The sequence below is a fragment of the Nomascus leucogenys genome, chromosome 12 (genome assembly GCF_006542625.1).
Source record: "Nomascus leucogenys isolate Asia chromosome 12, Asia_NLE_v1, whole genome shotgun sequence".
Lineage (NCBI taxonomy): Eukaryota > Metazoa > Chordata > Mammalia > Primates > Hylobatidae > Nomascus > Nomascus leucogenys.
In genome coordinates, this window is record NC_044392.1 from 72660111 (window position 1) to 72683289 (window position 23179).

Here is a 23179-nt window from a genome sequence, read left to right on the forward strand (position 1 = left end):
GTTTTTTTAGATGGTGTGCTCTTGATTGAAATATATTCTCACTTTTACCAGGTTAAACATATTTGAAATCTTATCTTACATGCTTTTTGATAGATAATAGTGAAATAAATTCAGCTTTGCCATTCCACAGGAATTAAAATTTAAATTTCTCACAGGAATTAAAATTTGAATTTTCACTGAATATGGAATTTCCAAATTAAAAATATATATGTGTACACCCTTAAAAAGGAATTTGATAGTTCTTGTCAAATGAGGAAATTTAAAGGTAAGAGTTATAGTTTTTCTTATGCTACATAGACTATTCACCTCCTAACTTGAAGTTCTAATCATAAGACAACTGGTTTTTTATGCATAGTTTTCATCTAAAGTTAACTTTACCAAAGGTAAATAACTGGTTACTAGGACCTACCTTTAGCAAAAATTACTGTAGTAAAAATTCAGGACAGTTTGAAATAAAACTCAGGAAACAAGATTAATGTGAGTAGTTTTCCAAGATTGTAACTGGTAGGACATAAACTATGCGTAGGAAAAGATAGTGCAAAAAGAATTTCTTAAGGTTTAAAGAAATCCACTTTTATTATAGGAGAAGGAAGATTCAGAGAAACAAAGGAATGCAACATTATTGATTACATTTTTGGTGATCACCCAGAATTTTTTTGTACATACATATAGATATATTTTATTATACTTTTAAGTTCTGGGGTACATGTGCAGAATGTACAGGTTTGTTACATAGGTATACACGTGCCATGGTCGTTTGCTGCACCCATCAAACCATCATCTACATTAGATATTTCTCCTAATGCTATCCCTCCCCTAGCCCCCCAGTCCCCAACAGGCACCAGTGTGTGATGTTCCACTCCCTGTGTCCATGTGTCCTCATTGTTCAACTCCCACTTATCAGTGAGAAACATACAGTGTTTGGTTTTCTGTTCCTGTATTAGGTTACTGAGAACGTTGGTTTCCAGCTTCATCCATGTCCCTGCAAAGGACAAGAACTCATCCTTTTTATGGCTGCATAGTATTCCATGGTGTATATGTGCCACATTTTCGTTATCCAGTCTATGATTGTCATTTACTTTCTTTACAGAATTAGAAAAAAACTACTTTAAATTTCATATGGAACCAAAAAAGAGCCCGTTTGGCCAAAACAATCCTAAGCAAAAAGAATAAAGCTGGAGGCATCATGCTACCTGACTTCAAACTATACTACAAGGCTACAGTAACAAAAACAGCATGGTGCTGCCACCAAAACAGATATATAGGCCAATGGAACAGAACAGATGCCTCAGAAATAATGCCACACATCTACAACCATCTGATCTTTGACAAACCTGACAAAAACAAGCAATGGGGAAATGATTCCCTATTTAATAAATGGCGTTGGGAAAACTGGCTAGCCATATGCAGAAAACTGAAACTGGATCCCTTCCTTACACCTTTTACAAAAATTAACTCAAGAAGTATTAAAGCCTTCATAAGATAAGACATAAAACCATAAAACCCTAGAAGAAAACCTACGTAATACCATTCAGGTTATAAGTATGGGCAAAGACTTCATGACTAAAACACCAAAAGCAATGCAGCAAAAGCCAAAATTGACAAATGGGATCTAATTAAAGAGCTTCTACACAGCAAAAGAAACTATCATCTGAGTGAACAGGCAATCTACAGAATTGGAGAAAAATTTTGCAATCTATCCATCTGACAAAGGGTTAATATACAGAATCTACAAAGAACTTAACATTACAAAGAAAAAACAAACAACCTCATCAAAAAGTGGGCAAAGGATGTAATCAGACACTTCTCAAAAGAAGACATATATGCGCCCAACAAACATATGAAAAAAAGTACATCATCACTGGTCATTAGAGAAATGCAAATCAAAACCACAATGAGATACCATCTCATGCCAGTTAGAATGGCGATCATTAAAAATCAGGAAACAACAGATGCTGGAGAGGATGTGAAGAAATAAGAATGTTTTTACACTGTTGATGGGGGTGTAAATTAGTTCATCCATTGTGGAAGACAGTGTGGAGATTCCTCAAGGATCTAGAATCAGAAATACCATTTGACCCAGCAATCCCATTACTGAATATATACCCAAATGATTATAAATTATTCTACTATAAAGACACATGCACACATATGTACATATGTTTATTGCAGCACTATTTACAATAGCAAGGACTAGAATTACTTTTTAAATTTCTTTTTCACATTTTTCAGTGTTAGCATATAGAAATGCTACTGATTTTTGAATGTTGAGTTTGCATCTTACAAATTTTCTGAATTTGTTTATCAGTTCTAATCGTTTTCTCATGAAGTCTTTAGGTTTTTCTAAATATGTAATCTGCAAACAAGGAAAATTTGACTTCCTCCTTTACAATCTAGATGTCCTTTATATCTTTCTCTTTGTCATTGCTCTAGCTAGAACTTCCAGTACTATGCTGAATAACAATGGTCACTGTGGCATCCATTTTATATTCCATATCTTAAAGAAAAGGCTTTAAGTTTTTCCTTATTCAGTATGATACTAGCTGTGAGTCTGTCATATATGAATTTTATTATGTTGAAGTATGTTCCTTCTATACTCAGTTTTTCTTTAGGATTTTTCTCATGAACGGATGTTAAATTTTATCAAATGCTTTTTCAGCATTAATTAAAATAACTATATGTTTTTTATTCTTTATTCTGTTGATATGATGTATTGCATTGATTGATTGTGAATGTTGAACCATCCTTGCATTCCTGGGATAAATTCCACTTGGTCATGATGAATGATCTTTCCAATAAATTGTTAAATTTGGTTTGCTAATATTGTGTTGAGGATTTTTGCATCAATATTCATTATTTATAGTGGCCTGTAGTTTTTTTTTTTTTCTGATTTGTCTTTGTCTGATTTTGGTATCAGGGTAACACTGGCCTCATAGAATGAGTTTGAAAGTATTTCCCCCTCCACCACCTTTTTTTTTTAATAGTTTGAGTAAGATTGGAATTAGTTTTTAAATGTTTGGTAGATTTCAGCATTGATGCCGTTGGATCCTAGGCTTTTTTTTTTACTGGGAGACTGTGTTACTGCTTTGATCTAATTATTATTGGTCTGTTCACGTTTTGAATTTCTTCCTGCTTCAACCTCGGAACTTTTTGTTTGTCTGGGAATTTCTTTCTTTTTTATTCTTTTAGATTTTCCAATTTATTGGCTTATAGTTACTCATAGTAGCCACTAATGATCCTTTGAATTTCCGTAGTAGCAGTTGTAATGTCTCCTTTTTAATTTCTCATTCTATTTATTTGGATCTTCTTTCTTTGTTTTCTTAGTCATTCAGGCTAAATGTTTGTCAATTTTCTTTAATCTTAAAAAGAATTTTTTGTTACATTGATCTTTTGTAGTGGGTTTTTAATTTCAATTTCATTTATGTCTTCTCTGATTTTTTTTTTTATTTTACTAATTTTGGGTTTGGTTTGCTCTTCTTTTTCTAATTCCTTAAGATGCATCATTGGATTGTTTATTTGTAGTGTTTTCTTTTTCTCATGTAGGTACTTATGATAATAAACTTCCCTCTTAGTATTACTTTTGCTGTATTCCATAAGCTTTGGTGTATTGAATTTTTATTATTTGTTTCAAGAAATTTTTAAATTTCCCTCTTGATTTCTTCATTGACTCATTGGGCAGTGAGGAATATATTGTTTAATTTCCATGCATTTGTATAATTTACAAAATTCCTCTCATTAATTTCCAAGTGAATTCCATTGTAGTCAGAGAAGATGCTTGATATTATTTCAATTGGCTTTCTTTGAATATTTTAAGAATTGTTTTGTGACCTAACACAAACTATTCATGAGAATGATACATGTGCTGAGTAAATAAAGGTGTATTCTGCAGCTCTTGGATAAAGTATTCTGTAAAAAATTATTAGAACCCCTAGGACTATAGTGCAAATTAAGTGTGATGTTTCTTTGTTGATTTTCTGTCTGGAAGATCTGTCCAATGCTGAAAGTGGGGTGTTGACTTATCCAGATATTATTATATTGGGGCCTATTTCTCTCTTTAGCACTAATAATATTTGCTTTATGAATCTGGGTGCTCAGTGTTGGGTGCATATTGATTTCAAATTGTTATACCCTCTTGCTGAATTGAATGATATATAATTATACAGTGATATTATTTGTCTCTTCTTAGGGTCTTTGTCTTGAAATTTATTTTGTCTGATATAAGTATTGCAACTCCTGCTATTTTTTTGGTTTTCATTGTCATGGAATATCTATTTCTATTCCTTTATTTTTAGTCTATGTGTGTCTCTATTGGTGAAGTGTGTTTCTTGCAGGAAACAGTTCAATCGGTCTTGTTTTTTTATCCATTCAGCTAGTCTGTGTCTTTTCATTGGAAAATTTAGTCCATTATATTCAATATTATAATTGATAAGTAAAGACTTACTCCTGCCATCTTGTTACTTGTTTTCTGGCTCTTTTGTAGTCTTCTCTTTCTTATTTCTTTCTTTCCTGTCTTCCTCTAGTGAAGATGATTTTGACAATGATATAATTTACATTCCTGCTTTGTTTGTGTATGTGTGTGTCCATAATATATTTTATGGTCTGAGATTAAAAATAAGGCTTGCGAATGTTGTCTTATTACCAATTATTTTATCCTAATAACAAGACTATTTGCACAAACAGGAAACAAACAAGCAAAAATAAAGCTGATAAAAACTCTACTCCTTAACTTCTTACCTTCACTTTTTAACTTTTTGTTATTTCTATTTATATTTCATTGTACTGATTGTGTCTTGAAAAGTTGTTGTATGTATCATTTGTTTTTATTATTTTTTATTTTTGAGATGGAATCTCACTCTTGTTGCCTGGGCTAGAGTACAATGGCACAATCTTGGCTCACTGAAGCCTCTTCCTCCCAGATCAGGCAATTCTCCTCCTCAACCTCCCAAGTAGCTGGGATTACAGGTTCCCCCAATCACACCTGGCTAACTTTTGAATTTTTAGTACAGATGGGATTTCACTATGTTGGCCAGGCTGGTCTTGAACTCTTGAACTCTGGTGATCTACCCACCTTGGCTTCCCAAAGTGCTGGGGTTACAGGCATGAACTACCGCACCCAGCCTGTAGTTATTATTTTTGATCAGTTCATCATTTTGTCTTTCTACTTAAGATAAGAATAGTTAACACACCATGGTTATAGTTACAATATTCTGTGTTCCTCTGTGTACTTACTATTACCAGTGAGTTTTGTACCTTCAGGTGATTATTTATTGCTCATTAATGTCCTTCTCTTTCTGACTGAAGTGCTCCCTTTAGCATTTCTTATAGAACAGGTCTGGTACTGATTAAATCCCTCTGCTTTTGTTTGTCTGAAAAAGTCTTTATTGCTCTTTCATGTTTGAAGCTTATTTTCATCAGATATACTATTATGTCATACCACTCTCTCCTGGCTTATAAGATTTCAAATAAGTCTGCTGTCAGATATATTGGAGCTCCATTGTGTGTTATTTGTTTCTTTTCTCTTGCTGCTTTTAGGATCTTATCTTTATCCTTGATCTTTGGGAGTTTGATTGTTAAGTGCCTTGAGTTAGTCTTCTTTGGGATGAATCTGGTTGGTGTTCTATAATCTTCTTCTACTTGGATATTTAAATCTTTCTCTAAGTTTGTAAAATTCTCTGTTATTCTGCCTTTGAATAAATTTTCTACCCTTATCTCTTTCTCTACCTTTTCTTTAAGGTCAAAAACTCTTAGATTTGCCTTTGTGAAGCTATTTTTGACATCCTGTAGGCATGCCGTTTTGTTTTTTTTTTCTTTTTTTGTCTCCTCTGACTGTTTATTTTTAAATACCCTGTCTTCAAGCTCACTAATTTTTCTCTTCTGCTTAATTCATTCTGCTATTAAAGGATTCTGATGCATTCTTCAGCATATCAATTACAGTTTTCAGCTCCAGAATTTTTAAAAATTATTTCAATCTCTTTGTTAAATTTTTCTGAATGAATTCTGAATTTTTTCTCTGTGTTATCTTGAATTTCTTTGAGTTCAACAAAACAAAACAGCTATTTTGAATTCTCTTCCTGAAAGGTCTGGTTCTCCAAAATTGGTCTCTGTTGCCTTGTCTAGTTCACTTGGTGAGGTCATGTTTTCCTGGAGGGCGTTGATGCTTGTAGGTGTTCTTTGGTGTCTGGGCATTGAAGAGAGGTTTTTTTTTTTTTTTTTTTTTTTTGTAGTCTGTCTAGACTTATTTTTAGCTGTCCTTCTTGGGGAAACATTCCATATATTTGAAAGAAGTTAGATGTTATGATATAAGCTCTTTCTACTTTAGGAGGTACCCCAAGCCCTGTAACACTGTGGTTCTTGCAGACTCATAGAGGTATTGCCTTGATGATCTTGGACAAGATCCAGGAGAATTCTCTGGATTACTAGGCAGAGACTCTTGTTCACTTTCTTTATTTTCTTTCAAACAAATGTAGTCTCTCTCCCTGTTCTGAGGCACCTAATGCTGGGGAAGGAGTGACACAAGCACCCCTGTGACCATCACCACTATGACTATGCTAGGTCAGACCTGAAGCCAGCACAGTGCGGGATCTTCACCAAGTACTGCTATAACCACTCCCTGCCACTGCCTGTGTTTACTCAAGGTCCTAGGGCTCTAAAATCAGCAAATGGCAAATCAAGTAAGGCCTATGTCCTTTCCTTCATGGCAGTGAGGTCCTCCAAGTCCCAGGTGGTTGCAGAAGTGCTGTCTGGGATTCAGGGACTAGGGTCAAAATCCTTAGGAGTCTATCTGGTATCCTATTTCATTGCAGCTAATCTGGCACTTAAACCAAATGATACAGTCCTTCCCACTCCCCTCGGGGACAGGGCAGGTCCAGAAATGCCATCTGAGAGTTAAGTCCCAGAGTCAGGAACCCCAAGAGCCTACTTGGTGCTCTAAACTTTGACATATGACAGGAAGAAAAAAATAAAGAAAGCATAAACTGACATGCTGTATTCATTTTTTCTATTTTATATTCAATGCTGCTTAATCAAAAAAAGTTATAGTTTTATATGGTTTGGATCTGTATCTCTACCCAAATCTCATGTTCAATTGTAATCACCAACGTTGGAGGTGGGGCCTGGTGGGAGACATTTGGATCATAGGAGTGGATCCTTCATGAATGGTTTAGCACCACCCCTTTGGTGCTTTTCTTGTGATAGAGTTCTCATGAGATCTCGTTGTTAAAAAGTGTATAGCACCTCCTCACCCACTTCCTCCTGGTCTGGCCATGTGAAGTGCCTCATGCCCCCTTTCCTTCCATCATGATTGTAAGTTCCCTGAGGCCTCCCCAGAAGCTGATGCCACCACGCTTCTTGTACAGCCTGCAGAATGGTAAGCCAATTAAACCTCTTTTCTCTGTAAATTACCTAATCTCAGGTATTTCTTGACAGCAGTGTGAGAACAGCCTAATATATAGTTTAATTACTTTAACAGATTTATAAATTGTATATACATGTTTGTAAATTTTGACAGCTATGGCTTCTGTTTCTTTGGTAGACATTATAGTGTGTTTAGGCATAATTACAAGTTACGCATGCTTCATTTTCCATTTCAATATATTTCTGCTCTCCACATTCCATAGATTAATAAGAATAGTGTTTAATCATAAAAGTATATTACACTCAAAATTGGTATTTATATTATATCAGCAAAATATTTATTCAAGTGAGCCACTGTCAGGCCATATCCTCTGCTATCAAATGAAACCTTTTGTATAGATTATTCCTAGTTTTTCCGTACTATGATGGGTGTTCCCATGGACCACTTTGGCAAATATCCATTTACAAGATGGCTATCCTGGCATCATCAAATCATGACTCTTGGCTCTTACAGTCTTATTGTTTCTATTTTTTAAAATTTCTTTATAGTATAGTAGGCCAAATTTTGTTTATCTATGATGAAATCTATTTTTTAACTTTTAAGTTTATGGGTACATGTGCAGAATGTGCAGTTTTGTTCCATGGGTGTGTGTTATAGGGGTTTGTTGTACAGATTATTTCATCACCCAGGCATTAAGCCTAATATCCACTGGTTATTTTTCCTGATCCTCTCCCTCCTCCCCCATTCACCCTTCAATAGGCCCCAGTGTGTGTTGTTCCTTTCTATGTGTCCATGTATTATCATAATTTAGCTCGCACTTATAAATAAGAACATGAAGTACTTGGTTTTCTGTTCCTGTGTTAGTTTACTAAGGATAATGGCCTCCAGCTATAATAGAATGAGTTGTATTCCTTTGGGTATATACCCAGTAATGGGATTGTTGGGTCAAATGGTATTTCTATTTTTAGATCTTTGAAAAATTGCCACACTGTCTTCCACAATGGTTGAACTAATTTACACTCCCACCAACACTGTATCAGTGTTCCTTTTCCTCCACAATCTCAGCAGCATTCGTTATTTTTTGACATACATCTTCATGGACTCCTCTATCTGCTCTGAAAGAGATTCTTATATAAGTCGAATAACACTTTTTTAGCATAAAAATCTGCTAAATTATTTTCCTTAACATCTATACAACATTCTCTAGTTTAATCTTGTAGCTTTGTAAGAACAGTTTTTTGGGGTAACCACTTCAGCAGATTTATCTTCAGGTAAGAGATTCACTCTACAACCTATGAAATGTTTATTAATGGCATTATCTATTTTCATTTTTTATGTAAGTCCACAAAATAAACTTTCATAAGGCAGAATTTGGTACTGAAGTATTCCAAAAATTTGTTCTATATATGGACCCTTCTTAAGCTACAGGAACATAATTATGAGGTTTCCCTTGAAAACTTAAGGGTGGTAAATTGCTGAATTAAATGTGGTACATCAGTAGATGACATATGAAAAAAATTTTTATATAATTATTTTATAACTTCATTGAAAAACAGTGTTTTATTTCACGATATAGCTTTAACTGCATTTATGAACTTCAGAGTTAAAGAAAATCCTAGTAGGAGTTCTTGAGATAATTTAAGTAATATGAGGGAAATTTTGTACAATGTGAGTGCTGATTTCTTTAGAAAATCCTGGAAAAAGGGGGCTGATCATTCAGTAGGCCATAGAAAAAAACAGAAGGAATAGAAATGACATAATTTGCTGGTGAAATTAGAATTAAGTACAAAGAAGCAGATGGGGAAACAAATGACATATTTTAGACAGTTTGAAGCTCTTTGGGCAATACTACTTTGGACTTAGCATTTTGTTTAAGAGTTTTTCCTCTTTTACTACTCTCTGATATTCACCAAGACTTCAGGACATTCTCATGGTCATTTATGCCCCCCAATATTGCTGTTCCATGAGAAAATGAATACATAAAATATATAAATTAATTAAAATATAATTGAATCCTTTCAGGTTATGCTGCCTATTTTCTATAATTATTGCTTGCCATCACAAATATGTAAATGTAGATTTAAACCTTTTATTTCTTGGAATTTAGTGGAAGTTCAATATATTTGCAGCACATTTTTATTTTATTCTAACGATTGAAAATCATAGATGTCTCATAATTTCATTAAGATATTTTATTTTTTTATTTTCCATTTTATTGTGTCACATTTTTGCTGCTTTCTGAGAGAAAAAATTGGACAAAAAAGAACATTTACTTCACCATATTAATGAAAAAGTTCCATATTCTTATTTACTGACTGTAAAACATAAAAATTGACTTTTATTTGCACAAATTGTTGTTAAAGCCTCAGTCTATCGAACTCATTTATTCTAGCTGAAAATGACTCAAAAACGTATTTGTATTACACTATTGATTTTTCACATAAGAGTTTGGCATCCATATGATACTTTTGGAAATACAATATCTACCTTCGTTGTCCTTTGAGACTTTTAATCTACTCTTCTGTAGGATACTCATGTTATCTTATATTACAAACATTTAAAGAACATTATCAGGAAGTTTTGCTATGGTACAGATTGTGCTATTTCATAGAAAAGTCAATTGTAAATGTTGAAAATACAACTATGAATAACAAGATTAAAAATGTATCTCAACAAATTTCCTAAAGGAAATAAAAACATACTATGTCTCACTTTAAGACACTTAGGGTAGTATAATTATTTTGTAAAATGCAGTAGAGCACATGAAATGCCAAACAGTTTGTATTGTTAATAATTTGGCCTTCACTGGAGCAATAATATGCAAACATAAGTAATATGAAAATATAAATGATATATAATATCCAGAAAGTATGTAATAGGAGAGAATAACTAGAGAAAATTTGTAGGAATCATATTTATATATAAAATGTAAAATATCCACAAACAAAATAATTAGTGATTGTTTCATTATTTTCTGTTGGTTTATAGAAAAAATATTTTACCTCATGGAGAATAATCTTGACATGTACTTACCAAGGTGCAAGACAATTCATTACAAAACAATAAAGAAAAACAGATTGCATGGGCAATATATGAAGTAGTTGGTGAAGTGTGATTGGCATAAATCATATAGCTATAAAATATATATTACAGGACATGTAACATGAAATCAAGTAATAATTCATAAAAGAATGTTCTGCACAAAGGAGAGTATTTGATATTGGAATAAATAGAATATTGAAGAATTCTGAAGGATGTTGCAAAATTCAACCAGATCACAAGCTTCTGTCCTTAGAATGTAATTAAGAACTCCAGCATCTGATGAAAAGAACAATGCTTGTAGTTTGATACAAATAAGATAAATATTTCATTAGAAAGATGCATTTTTCAAGTCAAATGTTAAGTAATAATATTTAAGGCACAGAAAAAATTGAAAATGGAAAAGAAAAATTAGTTACAGAATATAAAATGTTGAAGCTGGAATTTATTTAAACGGAGAAAAATAAAACTCATTTCCCTATCCTCTTCTATTACTGTGTATAGATACATACCTCTAATATGTCTAAATTCATTATTATATCTTGTTTGCACTTTTTAAAAAAATATAAGGAAACTGGGTTAATTTAGATTAACTTTATATATTATCTTATCAGAAAATGGAACCAATAATACACATGGGGATTTTAAAAAGTAGTATATTATAGAGGTAAAAGAATTTGGAACTTAACTTATTCATAGCCATGCCATAAACCAAGTGATAAACAAAATCTATTCTCCATTTTCTAGTTTATGGGAAAGTTCTTTCTCTACTATAATAGGTTTAATAAGAATTGTAAGCACAGATTCAGAAAATAGCAAATTATACACATGATCTTGTTCAGTTTTAAAACTGTAATAATCCTAATTTTACTATTGGCTTTATTCAGGCTGTGAAATAGATAAATCAGTTTTAAGAAAATAATTAATTAAAAACAAGTTTAATCTGTAACAAGTATAGTTAAAAATCTCTATTCATAACTACTATAAAGCATTGCCACTTAACCTGTTTCAGTTTCTTCTTCAATCAAATGTAAATATTAATTCAAGCAACTTAACAAAGTTAGCATACAGATAATATATGTAGAGTTGTTCCTGAAGCATAGTACTTTTTATGTGTTTACAAAATAGAAAAAAATAGAAAATAAACAGATTTTAGTATTCTTAATGTGCGTACCTATTGTTCTTGCTCTTTCTTGATGATTGAGCCATTAAAATAACCACCGATAAATAATTTAAAACCATTAATTATCATCAAAGTAATGTACATGTTTGGTATTATTCATGTATTTATCACTTGATAAATTTCACACAATTTTAGAAAATAAATGCATGATTTTAAATCTCTAGTGTCTCCTAATAATCCTATATTAAATGAGAAATCTTGAATTTCAAAGGTAAATATTTAATTATACTCTTAGGTAGATATTATTATATTTTTAAAAGTAAACTCCAATAATGTTTTCTGTTTGTAACATATGTGAACATGGAGTGCAAATATCTCTTCCACATGCTGATGTCATGTATTTTGCATGTATTCCTGGAAATGGAATTGCTGGGTCACATATATTCTATAATTCTATAGAATATAGTTCTATATTTAATTTTTATTAAATGTAGTTCTATATTTAATTTTAGGGGGTATGGACCACCTGTACTGGTTTCCCTAAAAGCTATACCAGGTTATATTCTCTCTGACAGCATACAAGGGTTCTCTTTTATTCATATTTTCACCACCTCTTATCTGTTTTCATATATAATAGCCATCCTAATGTGTATGAGTTGCTATGTCATGGTGGTTTTGATTTGCATTTCTCTGATTATTAGGGATGTTTAGGATCTTTTCATAGATCTGTTATCCATTTACATGTTTTATTTCTCAAAATATCTCTCCAAGTCCTTTGTTCATTTTAAAATCAGATTATGCTTTCTTTTTATTTTTCTTTCCTTATTTGGTATTGAATTGTATGAGTTCCTTATATATATTAACTCCTTATTAAACATATGGTTTGCATTTTTTTGCTTTCCATAAGTTGCTTTTTCACTCTATTGATTTTTTTCATTTGCCGTATAGAAGATTTTTTATTTAGATGTAATCCCACTTGTTTGTTTCTGCCTTTGTTGCCTACGCTTTTCTTGTCATATCCCCAAAAAAATCATTTTGCGAGGTCAATGTCAAAGAGCTTTTTTCATGTTTTTTCTGAGTTTTATGGTTTCTAATCTTACAATTTAGTTTTTAATAATTGTAAAATAATCTGCGTATATGTTGTCAGATAAGAGTCCGATTTCATTGTTTTGCATGTAAGCCAAATATGAGTTGAAGAAATAACAAGTGGGTATTGACGATCACCAGACTCTATGATGACACCTGGACAACAAAAGGTCATGCACCAGAAGAAAAAACTGAGTAAGAGATGCTTAGAAAACCAGGCAAAGAACCTGGCAAATGAGGATGAGTTCTAATGTATGGAGTCCAAGTGGCAGGTAATAGACATTAAGAGAATAAGGACTTTAGAAACAAATTCATTCATTACCCTCAGAAGGGAAGTTCGTATATTGTGATAACTAATTATAGAAAGACGGTGACCTTGTGGTGAAGCCCTGGGACTTCAAACACTGGGAAATCTTCAATACCATCAAATATACTTCTTATTAATAGCATAACTCTGAAAAATGGGAATGTAGTAAGTACAAATGAATCAAACCTGTGTATGATGTCAGAGCTTATTTTAGCACTGTATTTATGGCTGAGGTTTATATGGTTAGAAATGCGTTAAATTGCACAATTTATGTTAAATAGTCACTGATTACTAGTGTCTTTACAAACAAATGTAATATTGAACAATGTAATAACTAAAGATAGGTAAAAAAAAAAGATTTTGAAGTGAGAAAGCAAAGAAAAAGTAAAACCAAATAAGTTGACAAATTTGGGAAGATACAGTCTTATGTAATAATGTTATGTTATGAAAATGTCTAATTAAAGAGTTTAAGATCAATATTGCACCAAATGTGTCCAGGTACATGTTCCAACATTTTCAATTAAATATGTCGGCTAAGTTTTGACCTTAAAGCAGCAGTTACATTAAAAATGTATTCATTTTAAGATTTTAGAATCACGTATTGATTTTTTAAAGTTACATAATTAATCCCAGATAACTGCAATTAAAGACATCATATAGGGCCATCTCAATTTCACTGGGAATTCTGAGTTACTTTACAATATCATTGTTGTAATTTTATATTAACTCAGTCCCTCTAAAAACGTTCATGACTGACTTACATAGCAGAGGCACAATGCCAAAATATTAGTCATTATGTTTTATTCCTAAAACTTTTTATCATTTTATTCTGAAGTCATTTTTCACCATTGTAATTTATCACAACTTTTTTGCAGCAGATGCCTGAAGGTTGTTACACAACATATTTGTTTATTTATTCTTCATTTTTCTGTTCAAATTCCAAAGAGTTTATTTTAATTATACAGTTTTTGCACAAGACCAATATACAGAACATATACAAACATTTCCCCAGTCGAATATTCTAAATCACCCATTATAGAAGACAATGCCACAAAATAATTTTCAATTTATTCAGCAAACACAGAAGAGTTTAGGTGTCGTACTTTTTATTCATTATTCCATGTTTATAAGCTACAGAGGACTATTAAGACTAGGTTCTAAATTCCAGGCATTTATTTTAGAATGAAAAAAGCTCATTTACATAAACAAATAAAATGCTATAATAAAATAACGCAAATTATGATAAAAATTTCTATGGGGAAAAAATGTAGGAAGTAATCACCTCTTCAAAGGAAAATCATAAGGTCAGGAAAAGCCAAGTAAAAATGATATGTTTTTATTTCTTAACAATACACATCTTACTTATTATAGATAAAATATAGGTGAATGATTTAAAAAAACTAAGGAAAATGTATAACTAAAAAACTAAAGACATAAACATGTCTAAATATAAGATATGGTCATGTAATGCTCCTGCTTAAAACTTGTGATTGCCTTCAATTTTTCATAGAATGAAAATTCTGATGATTTTACACTTGCCGACAGCTAAATTTCTTTCATGACACTTTTCTGCTCTTCTATATGCTATCCACACGCTCTTATATTTAGGTGTTTTGGACAATCATGCATTCTAGTTTCAAATCCTTGCACACACAGATTCCTCATCTCAAAAACGAATTATTTTTTTTATCTAGTTAACTCCTACTTACACTTTAGATCTCAATTCAAAGCCACTTCTATGAGAAAAACTTTCTGCATAGCCTCTCTCCTACACACAATGAAATGAGAATCTAACTCACAAAATTCTAGAGTTTACTGTAATATCCTCTTATTCTACTGATTGCAGTTAGTAATCATATATTTATATAGATTAATACTCATCTCTCCAAATGATTTAGTGTATCACAATGTCTGGATTCAAAATATATTCATTGAATGAGTTAATCATTTAGATTGATTCTCCCTCAGGCATCTGTAAATGGTCACATGCATAACTTCATTTGAAGCTGTTTATATATATATATATTTTGAGAGGGAGTCTCACTCTGTCACCAAGGCTGGAGTGCAGTGGCACAATCTTGGCTCACTGCAAGCTCCTCCTCCCGGGTTCAAGCAATTGTCCTGCCTCAGCCTCCCGAGTAGCTGGGACTACAGGCACACGCCACCACACCCTGCTAATTTTTGTAATTTTAGTACAGATTGGGTTTCATCATGTTAGCCAGGATGGTCTCCATCTCTTGACCTCGTGATCTGCCTGGCTCGGCCTCCCAAAGTGCTGGGGTTACAGGTGTGAGCCACCATGCCCGGCCTGAAGTTGTCCATATATTTTAACCTTTCTTCAGATATCTCACCTGTATTCATACAATCTTATCTTTGGCATAAAGAAATGGTTTGAATCAGATTTAAAATACCCAGGGGCTCATCAGTGGACTAGCTAAATAAAATATTTAGCTTTTATTTTTAACAAATGAAAAATTTCCATTTCCGTGGTAATGAAGCACTGATGCTGTAATTCTTTTCTAGTTTAAAAAATTAAAAAGCTTTACTAAGTATATAAAGCAAGTATTTCCAAATATTGGACAATAATAGTGCATAATTGTGATAACTTAGGAAAAACTAAGAAGTAGAGACCTATCATCACCTTAACTTCCACTGAGAGGCCATTTTTGTACCATATGCAGGGAAAGAGATCACAGGCAGAGCATAGTAGTTGAAGAGACAGGTAAGACATACGAGGGGATAAAGTAGGTGGAATTTCAGAAACAAAATCCTAGAGAAGAGGGACCTAAACATAAGAGTTACAGAAATCTCCACAGATATACCATTGATGATTTTGCTCCAAATTAAGCTATATAATCATAGAAGAAAAACTCCAAGAAGCCAGAAAATTAAAACTACTTGGGAGATGTAATCAAAATAATTTCAAATATTTTACTGGGATAGAAAACAGTTAAATTTTGGTAAACCAGAGAGAAGAGACTTTATACAACGCTGGAAGCATCTAGTGCAAACTCAAAAAAAATGAAAAATAAAAAAGCCCTTAACGTTAGATTAAGCCTGCTCAAGAAAGAAAACAAAAGGCTATTTACTGCACTAACAGTGCTTAAATCAAGCCTAGAGATTTGAGATGGCAGAATAAAAAAATCAGCAAACTTGAAAATTTGATTTATTGTTAGAGTTTATCCAGTCAGAGGAAGAGGAAAAAAAAAAAAAAGAATGAAGAAAATGGAACAGATTCTCAGAGAACTGCAGGATACAATCAAATGTACCAATGTACGTATAATGCGTTTCCCATAAGGAAAGAGAGAAAAGAGAAAAAAATTCCAAAAATAATAGCTGAAAACATCTCACATTTGATGAAAAACAGTCACATTCCAGAAGCCAGATAGACTGCAATTAGTAATAAACTCAAAAGAGATTAACAACTATACACATCAAAATTAAACTGTTGAAATCCAAAGACAAAAAGAGAATCTTGAAAGCCACTAAAGAGAAGCAGTTCATCACATACAGGAAATCCTTAATAAGGTAAAGTGCTGATTTATAATTAGAAATTATGTATGCAAAAAGACAGTGTGATGATATAGTCAAAGAACTTAGCTAAAAAGACTGTTGACCATGAATTCTAAGTCCAGTAAGCTTATTCTTCAAAAATTAAGAAAAAAATAAGATATTCTCAGATCAGTAACTGACAAAATATATGTCTACCAGACCTACCATACAAGAAATACTAAAGGAAGTCTAATATGCTGACACAAAGGGACATTAACTACTATCTTCGATCCATGTGAATAAATAAAAAGCACAGATAAAGAATATTAATAGGTAAATATAAAATGCAGTGTAATGTAAAATTTTTGTTACTAGCACTTTTTCTGTGCTATTTGGTCTAAAAGACAGTTGCATAAAACAACAATCAGAAATGTCTTTTTGTTTTCCACTCAATTTTGCTGTGAAACTAAAACTGCTCTAAAAAATAGAAACTATTTTTTAAAAAATTAAAAAGAAAAATTTAACAAAGAAAACTACTTAAAGTGATAATTATAAATTTGTATTCATGTATAAATCTATACATGTGAAAAATTTATACAATGTATAAAAATATGATTTGTACAATAATAACACAAAGGAGAGTGGTTGAAACCACATAAAGTTTTTCTAAACTACTGAAATTGCAATTAGTTTAGTATTAATACAAACTAGATTGTTGTAAATTAAGAAATTAATTGTAATCTCTAGAAATTAAAATTTAGTCCACTATAGTTAGTAATAGAGCAAAAAGACTCAGAGATTTAAAGAAAAATAAGAGAATGTCTGAAAAATACTATACAATTGTATGCTGTGTGTCAGAAACAAAATTTATATTTTAAAAAATTCGTAACGCTTGAAAGTAAAAATATATTAAATATATGTTAACGGTAACTAAAAGAGAATGGAAGTGGCTATCATATTAGATAAGATATACGTTGAGAAAAAATAATTGCTACTAAAAATAGGGAATACTTTTATAATGATAAAAGGGCACAGAGTCAATCCATGTAACAACTGTGAACATAATGCCTAGAAATACAGGTGAAAAGTACGTGAAACAAAACTGAAAGAATTACAGTAAGAAACAATTCAACAATAATATTTGGAAAAATCAATACCCTAATTTCAATAATGGATAGAACAATAAACAGAAGGTCAGCAAGAAAATAAAAGTCTTAAATAACACTAGAAATTATTTAGAACCAAAGCGTACAGAACACTTCACAAAATAGACATCTATAAAACAGCAGAATACACATTTTTGCAAAGATACACAGAATGTTGTCCAGCTAGACCATATATAATAGACTACAAAACAAACCTCATTAAATTTAAAAGAATTAAAATCAAACAAAGTATGTTATTCAACCACAAAAAAGTAAAAATTTTAAAAAAAAGAAGAAAATTTGAAAAATTCACAGATATGTGGAAATTAAAACACATGCTCCTAAACAATGAGTATACAAAATCACAAAAGAAATTTGAAAATATTTTGAGACAATTGAAATTGAAAGTAGAACACATGGGGTGTGGCTAAAGCAGTAGTTGGGAAGGAATTTATGTCTGTAAATGCCTACTTTGAAAAAGAAGAATAATTTTATGTCAATAGCCTAACATTCCACCCTAAGAAACTAAAATGAAGCGCAAACCAAATCCAAAACAACAAATGGAAGAAAATAATGTTTGGGTGGAAATAAATAAAATATATAAAAGGAAAACTATAGAGAAAATCAACAAAACCAAAAATTGGCTATTTGAAATGACAAACAAAATTACAAGACCTCTGCTATAATGACTAAGAATAAAAAGAGCGAAGATTGAAATTATTAAAATCAGAAATAAATGAGAAGAAATTACTACTGATCACTTAGAAATAAAAAGGATAAGTAAAAACTATGAACAAACATATGCCAGCAAATTAAATGAATTATATGAAATGAACAAATTATGAAAATGACATAAACTGCGGAAACTGACTTGAAGAAAGAGATTATCTGAATAGAGCTGTAAAAATTGGAAGAGGCTGGGTGTAGTGGCTCACACCTGTAATCCCAGCACTTTAGGAAGCTAAGACAGAAGGATCATGTGAGGCCAGGTGTTTGAGGCCCTCCTGGCCAACACAGAGCGACCTATTCTCTACAAAAAAAAATAAAAATAAAAATAAATAGCCAGTATCGTGGCCTGTCCCTGCAGTCCCAGCTACTCAAGAGGCTGAGGTGGGGCGATCACTTGAGCCCAGGAGTTTGAGGCTGCAGTGAGCTGTGATTGCACCACTGTACTCCAGCCTGGGTAAGCCAGTGAAACCATTTCTCAAAAATAAATAATTAAATAAATAAAAAATACAAATGTTAAAAGAACTAGTAGTGTATTAGTCCATGTTATTCTGTTGCTGTAACAGAATATCAGATGCTGAGTAATAAAGAGGTTTATTTTACTCATGATTCTAGAGTCTGGAAAATTCAAGATAGGGTGGCTCCCTTTGGTAAGGATCTCATGCTACTTCATAACGTAGAAGAGCTCATCACATGGTAGGATCACGTGTGAAAGCAGCAAGCTGACACCTGCAAAAAAGACAACACACCAGAGTGACCTTGTTTTATAACAAACTGCTCCTGCAGTAGCTAATTCAATCCCTTGAGATAGAGAACCACCCCCCACCCTGCCCATGAGATGGGATTAATCACTTCATGAAAACAGACCCCTTAAGACAGACAGAAAAAGCCTCTTAAATGTCTCACCACCTTTCAACCAACTTTCAACACCACACTGTTACACTGGAGATCAAGCCTCAATATGAGTTTTGGTGGGGACAAACCACATTCAAATCATAGCCACTAGTAATAATGTAAAAACTTCCAACAAAGGAAACCTCAGGCCTAGACAGATACGCTGCTAAATTCTAACAAATAGTTAGAGAATAATTAATACCAATCATTCACAAGCTATTCCAAATAATAAAGAGGAAGGATCACATATCAACTCATTCAGTATTATCCTGATGCCAAACTGGACAAACACATCAAAGGGCAAGAAAATCACAGACCAATGCCCTATGAGAATATAAAAACAAATATAGTAAACAAAATATGAACAAATTAAATCCAGCAACATATAAAAAGCATTATACAACATGACCAGTTGAAATTTAACTCAGGCATACAAAGTTGCTTCAATATATGAAAATCAGTCAATGTATTGTGTCAAATTAATAGAATAAAAATGAAAATCAAAAGGTCATATCAATAGACATTGAAACGGCACTTGATAAAAATCTGACACCATTTTCTCATAAAAATACTCTACACATTAGGAATATAAGGGAACATCCTAAAGCTGAAAAGGTATCTATGAAAAACCCACCACTAACATCATACTTTAATGGCAAAATACTGTTTTCCTCCTAAGACCAGGAATAAGACAAAGATGATCACTCTCATTACTTTTATTCAACATAATACTAGTGGTTCTAGCTGGTGCAATTAGGCAGGAAAATGAAATTAAAACCTCCAAATTAAAAATGAAGAAATAAAGTTATCTCTTCTTGCAGATAACTGAATCTGTTATATTATATTTAGGAAAAAAATATATAACAATGGAGCAGGAAAAAATTGATATATAACAATCAATTGTATTTCTATAGCCAATAAATTCTAAGATAAAATTAATAAACAATTCTATCTACATTAGTATTAAAAAGAATAAAATGATTAGAAATATATTTGACAGAAAAACAAAAACGTACACACTGAAAGATAGAAAATATGGTGGAAAGGAATTGAAGATTTGAATGAAAAGAAACCTCATGTTCATGGATCAAAAGACTCATGGCAACATTTCACCAATTCAACACAATTGCTATCAGAATTCCAGCTATGTTTTTTATAGAAATTGACAAGCTAATACAAAATTCATTTGGAAATACGAAGGACTCCAAGTAGTCAAAACAATCTTGAAAATGAAGAATAAAGTTAGAAGTTACACACTTCCTGATTTCAAAACCTACTACAAATCTACCTTATTCAAGGCAGTATAGCAGTGTATGAGGATAAACATATATATCAATGGAATAAAAGTTATAGTGCAGAATTATGTCCTCACAAATTAGTTGAATATTAACAAGGGTTTCAAGGCAATGTAATGTGGAAAAAAATAGTCTTTTCAGCAAGTGGTGCTGAGACAACTTGATATCCACATGCAAAATTATAAAACTGGATTTCTACTGCATATTATGTAAAAATTAACTCAAAACAGATCAAAAACCTAAATGTTAGAGCTAAAACTATAGAACTCTTTTTAAGAAAACATAGGCCTAAATCTTTGTAACCTTATAGTGAGAAATGGTTTCTTGGATATGCCACCAAAAGCACAAATGACAAAGGAAAAGTATAGATAAATTTTACCTCAACAGAATAGAAACTTCTTTTGAAAGGTTACTTTCAAAAAAGTTAAAAGACAACTCAGGGAACTGGCAAAAGCATTTGCAAGTCATATAGCTGTTAAAAGGCTATTATCCATAATATATAAAGAACTGTCACAACTCAACAAATTAAAAAGACAAAAAAAAAAAAGAAAATGGAAAACAAATTTGAATAGATATTTCTCCAAAGAAATACACAAATGACTGATGAGCACATGAAAATATGTACATATCATTAGTTAGTAGAGAAATGCATATCAAATGAGATAGCAGTTCACACTCAATAGTATGGTTCTGGTCAAAAAGACAGATAAAACAACTTTTGATGAGTGCAAGAAGAAATTGGAACTCACACCTGTTGCTGGTGAAAAAGTAAAATGGTACCACTAGTTGAGAAAACAATTTGACTTTTTGTAAAAATCTTAAAACATTGTTAGCATATGGCCCAACATTCCCACTTTTATATATCCAAGAGAATAGAAAACCTATGTTCATATGAAAACTTGTACACAAATGTTAACTGCAGCATTATTTACAATAACCAAAAAATGGAAACAAATCAAATTTCCATTAATCAATTAATGGGCAATCATAAATTGGTACAATCATACAAAGGAATAGAAATCAGCCATCAAAAGTGAATATACACTGATACATGCTATTACATAGATGACACTTGAAAACATATGAAAGAAGTCTGACAAAAAAGGCCACACATTCTATGATTCCATTTATGCGAAATATTCACAATAGGCAAATGTATAGAGAGAGAATGATTAGTGGGTGCCATAGACAATTGTTTTTGAGGGTGATGAGAATGTTCTGGTATTAGATATCAGTGATGATTGCATAACTGTAGAATACACTAAATTTCACTGAATTCTACACTTTAAAGGGATACAGTTTGTGGCATGTGAGTTATATCTCAATTTTTAAAAATTAAAAATTAAGTATAGGAATGATCTAGATGTTAGACAAATAGATAATGTTAGCCAAAAATGTATACAATCAAAAATAAAACAACATAAGGCATGCACTCAGTGTATGATATCACAACATTAATTATGAAAACAGAACTGGAAAGGAGAATGTGTTACATGATTAGGGAAAAAATCAGCAAACAGAAACAAACCAAGAAATTACAGAAATGCTGAAATTAAGCCACAAATATATTAACACAATTATTAGAAATATTAGTAAAATTACAAAAGAAAACTGGAAGAGGGAATTGGAATATATAAAATATAAAGGTTCTAGAGCTAAAAAATATGACATCCAAAATGAAAAAAATTCACCAGATCAGCTTAAGGGGAAAATTAGGTATTGCATAATAAAATTGGCATAGCAATAGAAATTTATACAAAGTCAAGCAAAAAGAGAAAAAGATTTTTAAAAATGAATAGAAAATAAGTTATCTTTGGAGCAATGCCAATTAATTAAGCAAATGTGTAATTGAAGCATGAACAGAAGAAATGAGGGAGTGGAGAAGAAAATTATACTTGAGTAAATAATGCCCAATTTTTCCAAGGTTATATATTCATATCTAGATAGCCAAAATCCCATCTAACCTTAAACAGGATAAACGACAAAAACAAAAAGGCAAAGCTGGGCACATTATGGTCAAACTTCTTAAAATCAAAGATAAAGAGAAATATGTAAAGTAATCAGAAGGGGAAAATACACACTACATACAGAGAACCACAATAAAGACATTGTCTGAATTCTTAACTATCCAAACAGAAACAACGGAAGCACATTTTATGAAAACCAAAAAGATTGCCAATCTGGAATTCCATATAAGGTGAAAAGGTCCTTTAAATATGAAAGTGTAATGAAGACACTTTCGTGTAGCTACAGTTGAGAGAATTTGTTGCCACTCACACTACAGAGCATATTAAAAAAAGTGTCTCAGTGTAAAGGTAAAAGATCTAGAATAAAACCTATACATACAAGAAGAAATGGAAAGCAACCTAAATGGTAAGCTGTATGAGTAAATATAAAAACACTATTAAATTTATTAATAGAGCATTTTGATTTAAATAAAAAATGATTTAAGTAGAGTATAAATGCTGTCATAGTAAAATATATAATAAAAATCATAAGAATTGGGAGTGGGCAAAATATACTATTGTGAGGTTTTTAAATGTTCATGAAGTGGTATACCATTGATTCAGGATAGACTATGAACAAGTAAGGGTACATATTTCAGTCCATAGAACAATACTTTCCACTCCCAAAAGTGGTAAATAGAGGAGATACATGATAGAACAAGTAATCTGACTAAAAATATCAATAACATAAAATATTTGAATAATTGTAACA